This window comes from Bactrocera dorsalis, chromosome 2 (genome assembly GCF_023373825.1).
Source record: "Bactrocera dorsalis isolate Fly_Bdor chromosome 2, ASM2337382v1, whole genome shotgun sequence".
Lineage (NCBI taxonomy): Eukaryota > Metazoa > Arthropoda > Insecta > Diptera > Tephritidae > Bactrocera > Bactrocera dorsalis.
Window position 1 is genome coordinate 105,135,684 of NC_064304.1, and position 12,738 is coordinate 105,148,421.

The following is a 12,738-nucleotide window of genomic DNA, read 5'->3' on the forward strand; positions in this document are numbered from 1 at the left end:
GTCGCTGTTTTTCGGAACCAATCGTGCTTTTACATTTCTTAGGCTCAAATGATCCTTCAAAATGGTTTTTACTGATCCTTCCTTTATTTTATTGACGTGTTGATCATCAGTTGATGTTGATGGTCGTCGTGGACGTCGTTTGCCGTCAACGCGTTCCCAACCCTCTTTCAATAATTTATGCCAATCAAAAACACTTGCTCGTGACAAACAATTATCACCGAAGGCCTTTCCAATATTCTGAACGCTTCGGCGCCAGAAATTTGACTCGGTAAATCTAAATAATGTCAAATGCAATTTTTTTCTTCTCTTCACCATCTGATAGAAGAAGCAACAGATATTGAAATATACGTCTGCTATTTTTTATCATCGTCTTCATTTTTTATTGCAGAGTACGCGCATAATCATACCCTTCACGGTTGTGCATACAAATTGGTACCAATTTCGGTTTGCGCGTCACTTTCAATGCCATTATCTTGACGAGCGTTCACAATTACTCATCTGCATGACTTGCTTTGTAATTATGTTGGCTTTTGAACTATTTTGATTGTGATCTAAGCGTCTGTTTACTATTGTACATACATATGTTAGGGAATGTATGTAAATATATCAAACGAACAACAATTGTGGAGATATAAAATTTGTAGTTTTTCAAGCAAAAGTGTCTACTTTATGTTTAGGAACATGAACAAATGTGACAACACCAAATTATAATTTTGGAGGTTAGACAAAACTTGAAAAAGATTTTTGACTGTTGGCTTTTGGATTTTTTAGTGTTTTTGGATTTAGTTTTGGTTTAAATTTTTTCAATACTTCCTTTATTTATTTCTATATTTTTACTTCTACTTTGCAATGATTGTAGCGACCCTCCAACTTTTCGAATTCAATTTTTGTAGTACGCTTTGTACTTTGCTTCAAAATAGGCCTGAGTTTCGGCGGTCACCTCTTCATTCGACGAAAATTTCTTCTCAGAACCATTCTTTTGCGATCTCAGAACAGGAAATAGGCGTTAGGAGCCAGATATGGAAAATACGGTGGTTGTGGAAGCAATTCGAAGCCCAATTCATGGGTTTTTGCCATCTTTTTCACAGAATTGTGGCACAGTGCATTGTTTTGGTGAAAAAGTACTTTCTTTTTCTTCAAACGCGTCGAAAGTTCCGACAGTTCGTCCTTTAAACCGTCCAGTAACGCTATATAATAGTCGCTGTTGATAGTTCTTCCTTTTTCAAGGTAATCAATACAAATTATTCCAAGTACAGACGCCATAACCTTGCCAACCGACTGTTGGGGTTTTCAACGCCTTTGAACGGGTTCATCGTGTGCAGTCGACTCGGGGGACTGTCGATTGGACTTCAGAGTGAAATGATTAAGCTTTGTTTCATCTATTTTCACATATCGACGCCAAAACTCGGGTTTATTACGCTTGAACATCTCCAAACACTGCTCCGAATCATTAACTCGTCGTTGTTTTTGGTCAAATTAAGCTCCCGCAGCACCCACTTTGCACAGAGCTTTTTCATAACCAAATATTCGTGTAAGATATGACATGCACGTTGATATTTTATAACCAAAACTCAAATTTCGTTTCAACTTGAGTGGTTTCTATTTTATCGTTTTCCTTCGTCTTTAAACTTACGAAAAGTGATGTTACGTTATTTTGCATTTTAGGTAAGAAAATGCAAATTTTCAAGGGTTTATTCTGTTACGACCAACACACACCTAATTAGCAGCAATTTAGAGCCAGGACCTTCATGAAAATTCTAATTTAAAGGTCCAGACAGTTCCACATTATTCTGTTTGGTTAAAATATGTAAATTTCTTCTGTAAAGCATATATACATGTTTTCACAAATCGAGCTGCAATATAAGCACATGTGCATAAATTTTTTTTTTAATTTAGTCATAATATTAAATATTGCCATTGTTTTGAATGCCGTGTGTGCTCGTTTTTTGGTTCGTCAGACTGTAATGTAAATATCACATCATAATATTAACCATATTTGTGTGTGTTTCTAAAGCCCACTCAACCGTTTTAAATTCATATTTTGCCACAAGTGCCTTTGTTTGCGTTAACACGTCGTTTGATTAAAAAATTTGGGTTATGTTCGCACAAGTTGACACATTTAACCCATTTATCTTCCTCCCATTTCTTTTTTGCTCTCTCATTAATTTTGTGAGCAACCAAAACATGCAAATAAAATCAGCTGATCAACTGTCATGCATACAAAAGCATGAAATACTAAATTATTCTCCTTATGGTTTGCTAGTATACCTTTTTTTAACAAAACAAAGTTTCTGGATTAGAACTTGTTGAAATTTTCTGGCCATGAGGTTGATGTTCCTTTCTAACCTTCAAACTGCTCACATATGCCATCAGTCCATTGTCTGTGGTGTGATAAGGCTGATGATTATGCTGACGACATTTTTAATTATCTGAAATAACCTAAAATCAATTAGATCAAAGCGTAACGACTGATGCGTGTCTATTAGTCAATTTGATGCTAATATGTCTGCACGGGAGTGTAACTGTAGTTGTAGTTGCTGTTGATGAAAATTTCGGAGGGTAATTCAATTTAGTTGCTGATAATTGGCTTTGTGCGGCTTAGTCAGACAACAAGTAGCCATTGTTATGCGTAATTTAATATTTCAGATACAGATTTGCTGTGGTTAACGTAAATCTGTCAGAATTATTTTAACTTTTATTGAAGTACTTTGCCAGCTATTCTCTGTATATTGATTTAACTTTGATATAATTTTGTTATTTTTTTTTTAATCAAACATTATTTACGTAGATTTGTATATTATTTTTATTGCTGTTTTTTCGCTTTCTCAGCAATTATTTAAAATGCGAGGTATTTTTCAAACTTCTTTAGCGAAATTTCGTAGCTTTTTTATCCAATAACCTGTGAACATAGCCGGCAAATGCATTACTGCGAAAGTTGCTATCTGACTTCGAGGGACTGAACACATTAAAAGTTCCAGAGAGGGACATTCCGAAATACACTCTCACTTACTCCCAGCGGCACGTTCGGTGCACACACCTCCAGGAGATTTGTGGGTCGGGCGGAGTCGGTGGGGAAGAGGCGCAGAGAGCTTTTTCACGAATGGATCGAAGCTCAAGGAGAAGGTTCGAGGAGCAGTCGGTTGGCAGCTCTCAATCAACTCTTGCTTCAGACTGTCAGACCACTGCAAAGTCTTTCAAGCAGAAGTGGTTTTCATCAAAGTAGCAGTCAATGTGCTTCTCCCAGGTGCGGCTTCATTTAGGGAGGTATACATTCCCTCCGACAGCAGAGCTACTATACAGGCCGTGAGCTCGCTGTCATTGAGCTCAAAGCTAGTAAAAGAGTACATAACCTAATTAGCAGTAACATAAAGCTTCTTCCATATTAAACTGCAATAAAAAACACCCATACACAAATTCCACCAGAACGAGAACTAGCTGGGTTTTTCCAATCTTCGTGCATTCGGACGTTGGATCTATGGGGTTCGCATTGGTTAACAACCAACACATGTGCGGTTGCGAAAGCGGTACATAAAAGGTCCATTGAAGTGCTAGCATTTAGCAAGACTCATATCGTTGCAAGAATAGGTGTCCTAACTGGACACTTGACATTCACGCGGAGAGGCTAAAGATTTTGGAGGACGCAAGTCGAGGACGAAGTCAAAGTTGCAAAGAGGAAGATGAGGTGGAAACATCTACATACTTTCTCTTCCACTGTCCTGCTTTCGTCAGACTAATATTGAAGCAAATCCGTTGGACTTTTTACGAACCCTGCAAAATGCCGCTTTAAATTTGTTGCAGGCTCTAGTCGCTGTGTCGATACCCGACGGCCTTTTTGGTTCATATCTAGGAATTCTAGGCATCACAACGGACCAGCGCCTCTAGCAGTTTAAGTAGGATCAGACGTGGTCTCACGAGTAATTAGCCCATTTGTCTAACTTAACCTATTATTCACAATTTTAGAATTCTGCCAGCATAAAAAATTTAAAATAATTTATTTTAGTCAATTTTCCAGTTGCTACATATTTTTTTTCCGAATTTTTTCTGCCATGGTCTGCTGTATGGTTTTTCGTAGCTTACAATGTTCGTGTCTCCGCCATCGTCTTTGCATTGCAACTCATTCTCCAGAATTCTTTTTTTTGTAATATACGAAGCATTCTCTATTTTATAGTATTTTCATTAGATACAAATAAAAGTAGCCATTAGCAGTATAACTTTTAACAATTTTGCCGTATATAACATTCGTCACTCTTTTTGGCTTCATAAAATGCCAGTAATCGATTGGAAAATGTTTATGTGTGTATGGTGGAGCAGTTCATCAACATTTCCCTACCCACATACTTGACAGGTTAGATAGTCGGCTGATTGACTTCGCTGTATGATTACCCGCATGACTATTTGAATGCGTTTGTTTACTTACCTGCTCTCGCGCTCTCTCTCTTTCGTTCTATGCACATGTTTGGCAACTATACATTCTATATATGTATGTATGTACATTTGTATGTTTATAAACGTGTATGCATAAGTCAAACTGCCAACGCAATATGCAACCAACTTTAACTGCTGCAGGGTCAACAAAAAATAAAATATGTAAATAAGCAAAAGCAAAACTGAGCAATAAATATGAAGTAACGGCACAAAATTGTTGCAGTCGAAAAAAACTGTTTTTGATAAAGTGTGAAGTTGGTTTGCATATTGGTATGCATGAGCGAGTGTTGAAGTGTTTGAGAGGCCTTCAAATCACATCTTTGGGTTATAATACTTTTTTAAATAAAAAACACAGAAACTTCAAATTTGATGTCCATCCGTTGAGTCCAAGTTTCGATGACTCGTTCGAGCATTTCGACTGGTAACTGGCGAATGACACGCGTGATGTTTTGCTACAAGGCCTGAATCAAAACGGGATTGTCCGCATAGCCTTTATACTTTACATATCCCCACAGAAAAAAGTTTAACCGCGTGATATCACCGGTGGCCAATCGACCGGCCCAAAACGTCATATTATGTACTCACCGAAGGAAGTGTTCTCTTAAGGGGTTAGGGGTAGTCAGAGGCACGAAAAAATGAGAGTTTTCAGTATTTTTTTTGCTACTAAATCATGTTATTTTACAAAAGTAGTAATATGGCATTATTATAGGATGTGTTGACTTGAAGTCAAGAAAATTAAAAAAAAAAAATTAATTTCCAAAGTTATAGTTGTTTGTGTTGACCCTGTTCCAAAAAAAGGTACTTGCGATGACAAGTAAAGGGTGATTTTTTAAGAGCTTGATAACTTTTTTTAAAAAAAAAACGCATAAAATTTGCAAAATCTCATCGGTTCTTTATTTGAAACGTTAGATTGGTTCATGACATTTACTTTTTGAAGATAATTTCATTTAAATGTTGACCGCGGCTGCGTCTTAGGTGGTCCATTCGGAAAGTCCAATTTTGGGCAACTTTTTCGAGCATTTCGGCCGGAATAGCCCGAATTTCTTCGGAAATGTTGTCTTCCAAAGCTGGAATAGTTGCTGGCTTATTTCTGTAGACTTTAGACTTGACGTAGCCCCACAAAAAATAGTCTAAAGGCGTTAAATCGCATGATCTTGGTGGCCAACTTACGGGTCCATTTCTTGAGATGAATTGTTGTCCGAAGTTTTCCCTCAAAATGGCCATAGAATCGCGAGCTGTGTGGCATGTAGCGCCATCTTGTTGAAACCACATGTCAACCAAGTTCAGTTCTTCCATTTTTGGCAACAAAAAGTTTGTTAGCATCGAACGATAGCGATCGCCATTCACCGTAACGTTGCGTCCAACAGCATATTTGAAAAAATACGGTCCAATGATTCCACCAGCGTACAAACCACACCAAACAGTGCATTTTTCGGGATGCATGGGCAGTTCTTGAACAGCTTCTGGTTGCTCTTCACCCCAAATGCGGCAATTTTGCTTATTTACGTAGCCATTCAACCAGAAATGAGCCTCATCGCTGAACAAAATTTGTCGATAAAAAAGCGGATTTTCTGCCAACTGATTTTGGTAATGAAATTCAATGATTTGCAAGCGTTGCTCGTTAGTAAGTCTATTTATGATGAAATGTCAAAGCATACTGAGCATCTTTCTCTTTGACACCATGTCTGAAATCCCACGTGATCTGTCAAATACTAATGCATGAAAATCCTAACCTCAAAAAAATCACCCGTTATAAGTCCTTGGAGATTAATCTAAAAAAAATTGGACAAAAAAAAAAATAGTTTTATAAGTAGATAATCCCGGGCCTGATCGAAGGATTTTATTTTTATTTTTTTTTTCAAAATTAACAAAATGGCGGCCAAGGGAAATTTTTTTGCGAAAAAATCAACAGTTAATTGGTCTTGAAAAATCGAAATTTTCGAAAAAATAAAAATCAGGCCCGAGTTTAGTATGTATTCTAAAAGTTGTATAAATTTCATTAAACGGTTTTCGAGTTACAGTTGTCACCGATTCAAAAAACATACAGTTGTCCACAAAATAATAGGAGTGCCAATCTGAAAAATGTGTTTGGCTGCATAACTTTTTTAAATCACATGTAAATGACACGAAACAATAACGGTACACATAACGGGATACTAGCATTAAAATACAAAACAAATTTTTATTGTGACGATTGCTATTCTAGTTCTGCTTTGCTAGTTCTCGGAGACACTTATTATTGCTTTCCACAAAAAAATAGGAGTGTTAGATATTTCGTTTTCAAAATAGTCCTTAACATAAAAAATTTTCACAAAACTAGAAAAGTAGATATAGTTCCATAATCTAGCAGCAATTTTAATTAGTTATTATTTTATTTAATCATTGTGTTTTTCTCCTGTGGGTAGAGGAAATCATTATACAGAGGAAAAGCGGAAAACGATAAAAAAAATTGAGAAAACTAGGAAAAACTTATAAAGAGATCCAAAAAATCGTAAAATGCTCTCCTCAAAAGGTAGCAAATGCCTTAAATTATAGAAACAAAAAGGAAACTCGTAGACAAAAGCGCAAAACATCCACTGCAGACAATCGCAATATAGTACGCTACTGCAAAATTAATCCTTTTGCTTCAGCCAGGAGCATCCATGACGAACTAAATTTGTCAGTTAATACTGAAACTGTTCGTAGGCGTTTGGAGCAGAACAAATTATTTGACAGAAGTCCACGAAAAAGACCCCCATTAAAAAAGAAACACAAGGAAGCCCGCATATAATTTGCAAAAGAGCATGGCTCCTGACCCGCGTCTAAATGGCGAAACATATTGTGGTCAGACGGATCCAAAGTTGAGTTAGTTGGTAGTACAGGCTCTAGGAACTTTGTCCGACGTCCCCCTAACTCAGAATATAATCCCCGGTTTACCACAAAAACCGTTATACATAACGATGTCAAATCATGGTACGTGGTCGTTTTTCCCATTGTGGTGTTGGTCCAATTCACTTAATTGAAGCCATCAATGACCAAAGGGTATATGTCAAAATATTATATGAGGTAAAGTTAACACATGCCTCATGGAATATGCCATTGATATGGGTATATCAACGGGATAATGACTCTAAACATAATAGCAAGTGCGCAAAAAAATGGTTTAGGGCCAACGGAGTTGAGGTTATGTGGTGATCTGCTTAGTCTCCTGACCTCAACCCCATTGCAAACCTGTGGACATATATCAAGAAGAAAGTAGCTGAAGAGAAACCAATCAATTCGAGAGATTTATGGCAAGTAGTGGAAGAGACTTCCAAAGGAATACCAATAAAGCGTTGCCAGGATATCATAGACTCCATGCCTCGAAGATGTGATGCTGTGTTAAAAAAATCGAGGTTATTCAACGGAAAATTAATTATTTTAATATTTTGTGAAACTTTGGAAGCATTTTATATTAAAAATATAGAACGGTCACGTATTCCATAAAATACTCCTATTTTTTTGTGGAACTAGTTTTTTAGTTTACTTGATATAAACTGCGATATAAAATTTTGCTTATGCTTAATTGAAATAAATGAAATCTGGAAATATTAATAGATCTTTAACAAATTACATTGTGCAAAAATTTTGAAAAAAACAAACATTTTTGTTAATGAAAAATAACAATTCGTTTTTCTCATGTGGCCACTCCTATTTTTTTGTGGACAACTGTATGTATGTAGTTTTGAGAAAAACGCGTTTAAAGCTTCTCTCTTACTTATTTCTCGAATAACTCAAAAACTAATTATCGGATCAACGTAAAATTTTCAGGGAATATTTTTAAGAAATATGGACCGATGACACCACCGGCCCACAAACTGCACCAAACCGTTGTTTTTTTTTTGGAAGAATTGTTAGCTCTTGAATCTCTTCAAGGTGCTCTTTATCCTAAATGCGGCAATTTTGCTTGTTAGGTGCATATGTATATAGGGAAACATAAATTTGACAATTAATGTTATATCATTGAAGTGGTCAAAACGTTTCTCACTGAGCTCTACAACAAATGCCATGCTGCAATAATAATAAAAATTCACGTAGGGAAATATTTTGACTCTAGGCAATAACAACAGCAAAACATGTCGTGTACCAACTGAGAATTTAAGAATAAAGTTACAAAAAAACTAAACAGACAACTAAAAAAATTAAGTAAAAAGCAGGAAATATAAAAATTGTTACTTACACACCTATACAATGTTAGCATAGTCGTTTATCACCGTCCACATAGCTTAGTACTCAACCTACCAGTCAACTTCATCAACTGTGGCACACTACTTTAACTCCACTAGCTGCGCTGAAGTTTGCTGCTGCCACCAAATATCGTGCGTCAACTGGATGTGGCTTGCTCTTTTACGTTTATAGTCTTTTCAAGCTTATTTGCTTTCATACATTTAATATGTATCTTTTATGCTTGCGCTTGTTATTTCAGTTTTTCAGCTGTTTAGTCTTCAATTTTTTTGTTTATACTTTCTCGCCACAGTCTTTCTTACCATTCTTTGCCAACTCTATCACAAAGTGTGCTCTTTTCAAGTTTATGGCAGCAGTTGAAAGTAGAGACATAAATCAGTATTGAATTTTAATTTATTCTCTCTCGCTCTTCACATTCTTTACTTTATTACATTACTTACAAGTACTTACCTGTGCGCCATATTGATATACCAATACTTTACCGACGACAGTCAATCATTCAGTGCGCCTATTGATGTTATTATCTGCAACGTTGAAGCGTTTCAATATACTTGAATGATAGCCATTTTCATTCAATACGAGTGCATACAAAAAAGTAATCCTTTACTTAGCACAACATTAATTCTCTCAGCTACATACATACATACATTCTAGTACCAGTCATGCCATCAATTACACACCTCACCTCTCCTCTCCCGCTACACCACACATTTTATAAATCCATTGCACTTAATTCCAAGTGCACTGTGTGATAATTTTGCGTATTTCCATTTTATTTTATTTTATTTTTTCAATACCTTGTGGCCACTTCGTTTATTCGTTCGTTCGTTCAACTGACAGCTGTGTAGGTGCGATCTGGGCATGTTGGTGTCTTGCATCCTCTTCGTTGGCTACGCCACACGCCTTCAGCGATATAGCAGACGAGTTAAATCCAATTTTATCCGTTTTGACGCCTTTTATTTATGCATTTGTTACAGTATGCTCTACTTCGGTCTGCCTACATATTACTCTTGCATTTATCATAATGTACCTCTATCGTCCGGTGTGAATCTTCACAGGTCAGACATATGATTTATTCGTTCAATGAACTTTTACCGATAAAAATTACGAATAATAAGATTTGGACTTTGATTGAGAGTAAATTTAGTTTTTGATTCAATTATAGTAAAATTTTTCTTTATTGAAGAAAAACATACAATAATATTATGCCAATTATTGACCACTTCAAGCTATAATATTTTCCCTTCTTTCTGTCAATTTGTGGATTTCATTCCGAAAGTGCTGCGCCGGCTTGGTGGCTAAGAATTAATCAAACTAAATTTTGATACACTCTTCTGATGTGGACCGTACTCCGCAGCCACCGAAACAAATGGTAGTCAAAAGGCTCTAAGGCGGTTGAGGCAAAACTTCCCAGCTTCTCTTTTCCAAATAGTTTTTGACAGGTTTTGCATTGCAATATGAGGCCTAGTCACAAATTTCGGGCGTTTTTGAAAATCGCTTTCTTTAATTTGATGAGTTGTTTTCGATAGCGTTTTTCATTAATGATTTCACCAGGTTTTAGAAGCTCATAATATAACATGAAATATCTTATTTTTCTTTACTGGTCGAGTTAACAATAGCGTGCCAGCCGTTTCTTTATTCGATATTTATGTTGAAGAAGTCACTCGATAGGGAATCTCTTTGTCTGAAACCTCGCTTGATATCGAAGGGCTCGGAGAAGTCGTTCCCGGTCCTGACGGAGCTTTTGGTGTTACTAATACAGGCGCATTAGCTTTGCGGAGACACAACAGTTTCTTTTCGTACGGTCGAAGGTGGCTGTAAAATCGACGAATAGATCTTCGTTTCAAGGGTCTTTTCTGAGGTTTGGTGCATGGTGAAAATCTGGTTGATTGTAGATTTTCTAGCTCTAATGCCTCACCGCTAAGGTCCAATCAGTTTGTTGACGGTGGGCTTCAGTCTTTCACAAAAACTGTATGTAAGTCAGTTGAAATATACAAAAACAAAAATATCGAGTTTTGAATTCACAAGTGCAAATAACCCCTTAAAGCGCATCCGAAATTCTGTATGTCTGTTTCCACAACGAACTATTAGAAATCATAATTATGACTATTACGCGCACAAAAAAATGCACTTCGTGTCAATGGCAAATCCATTTCTATCAGTTCCTCCATGAATATATCATTTTCAACGCACTCTTTTGTACTGCACTCACTATAACATCACTTTCTTCTTGCTCGCAAACACACACCGAGAAACAAAGTATGTTTGTATATATGTATATGAGATCTCAATCTAGTGGCGAGTAGGTATAAAGATTTTGTTTTCTGCACATTTCCTCAATGCGTTGCTTCGTCAGCGTGTTCCACCTTTTGCTGTGCGCCTGGTTGGGTATTCATCCAAAACCCGAACCTAGCACACACTAATTTAGCTGCTCAGCTGGTTAGCACTCACTAGCTGTGCTGCTTTTGTTGTTTACCTTTATATTCATACTTTTACATTTGCCTTTTGTCAATAAAATTGCCTTTTCCAAGTACCCAACTGTGAATTTGCTTGCTCTCTGTTCACTATTTGTTGCTCTGCCTGAGTTACGAGCTGGGAGAAGCTATATAAAGTGCGAACACAATAAATAAATAAGAAAGCAGCAAGCGAGCAGACGAAGTTAAGAAATAAATTTAAAGAAAAAACTGAGAAAATTGAAGAAAAAATATGAGAAAAATCGTAAATTACACGCAGTGAAGCAAAAAACTGAAACTTAACGAGCTAAATAGCGATGAGCCGAGTAGCGAGTGGTGAACGGGTTTTCCGCCGCTTTCCGGCTCTTTATTTACGAGTATTCAACGCTGCTCTAAAGCATAGCTTTAGTTTGATTCTATATCATATCATTAGAGGTATTTGTACCTGCATACATACATATGTATGTATGAATAAGTATGTTTGTACGTAGGTTTCTACAAATCATTTACACATAATCTATCTTATTCTTATCTCACCATTGTATTTATTTACGGCTTAACATAGTTTTGAGTTCTGACTTCGTTTTCATTAAATTTTTTCTGGACTGTGTAATGATCGTTCACGCATATTTATGTACACTCGTATGTACATATGTATGAATGTAGAATTTCATCTAATTTAAATGAACTGCTGTAAATTAAACGAGTTTAAGTTTTTTCATGGCAGAAATTAAAGTATGCACCGCAGATAATCAAAAATTATAAATACACGTGAAATGAATTTTATGAGTTCAATCGACGAAACCGAGTGGAACGCTTAATATAACAGCTGTTCGACAAGCGAGTCAAAAAATCGTTGATTATGTCTTTTTCATGCTGGTGTGTATGGTTTAACTGGTTTATGTGCACGTATCTTATTAGTTTACGACATCTCTGCAAACTTGCAATTGTTGTAATTTGAAGGCAGCCCTATAAACGTATGAAAATGGTAGAATTTATTATCTCGTAGTTTCCGAAGTGAGTAGAAGTGATTTAAACTCAATAAAAAACAAGGAAAAATGACGACTTCGCTTGAACCGAAACTGTCACACTCTTCACAAAACCAAAAGCTTACAGACAAGCACTTGATTTTGATCAGTTAATGTGTATGGCAGTTATATGCTATAGTGATCCGATCTGAAGAATTTTTTTAATATTGCACAGTTGCCTTGGGTAATATTCCTTGTCAAATTTCATTTAAACATCCTATAAAAAGTTTTCCTTACAAGAACTTCATTTTGTATGGCAGCTACATGCATACTATATGCTATAGATCAGAAGTATTTGAAAAAATATTTGAAACTTACTCACTGACAATTCAGTTCGGCAAACACACATATTACGCTCTCAAGATTTTAAATAGAGATTTTATAAACATAAATATTTATACATATGTATGTATGTATATACATACAAATGCAATTTTTAATAATATATTTTTATTCAATAGGGATACCATCAAGCTAAAAACCTTTGTTTTTCTTATGACCTTTTCAATTGTAATAGTTTTGTTGAGGTTTTGAAATGGAAACGCTTGATTTGACCTAAGTTTATCACTCATTCATTATTAAGAATTCTCATTAAAAGTTTACTTACAACTTAAATTTTACTAGGAATT

The 12,738-nt window shown here is 36.0% G+C and overlaps 1 protein-coding gene across 7 annotated transcripts in view; it reads left to right on the plus strand.

Moving 5' to 3' along the window:
* The window catches only part of LOC105227104 (casein kinase I), a 112,504-nt gene that overhangs the window by 14,274 nt on the left and 85,492 nt on the right, over nucleotides 1–12,738 (plus strand). The window lies entirely within an intron of this gene.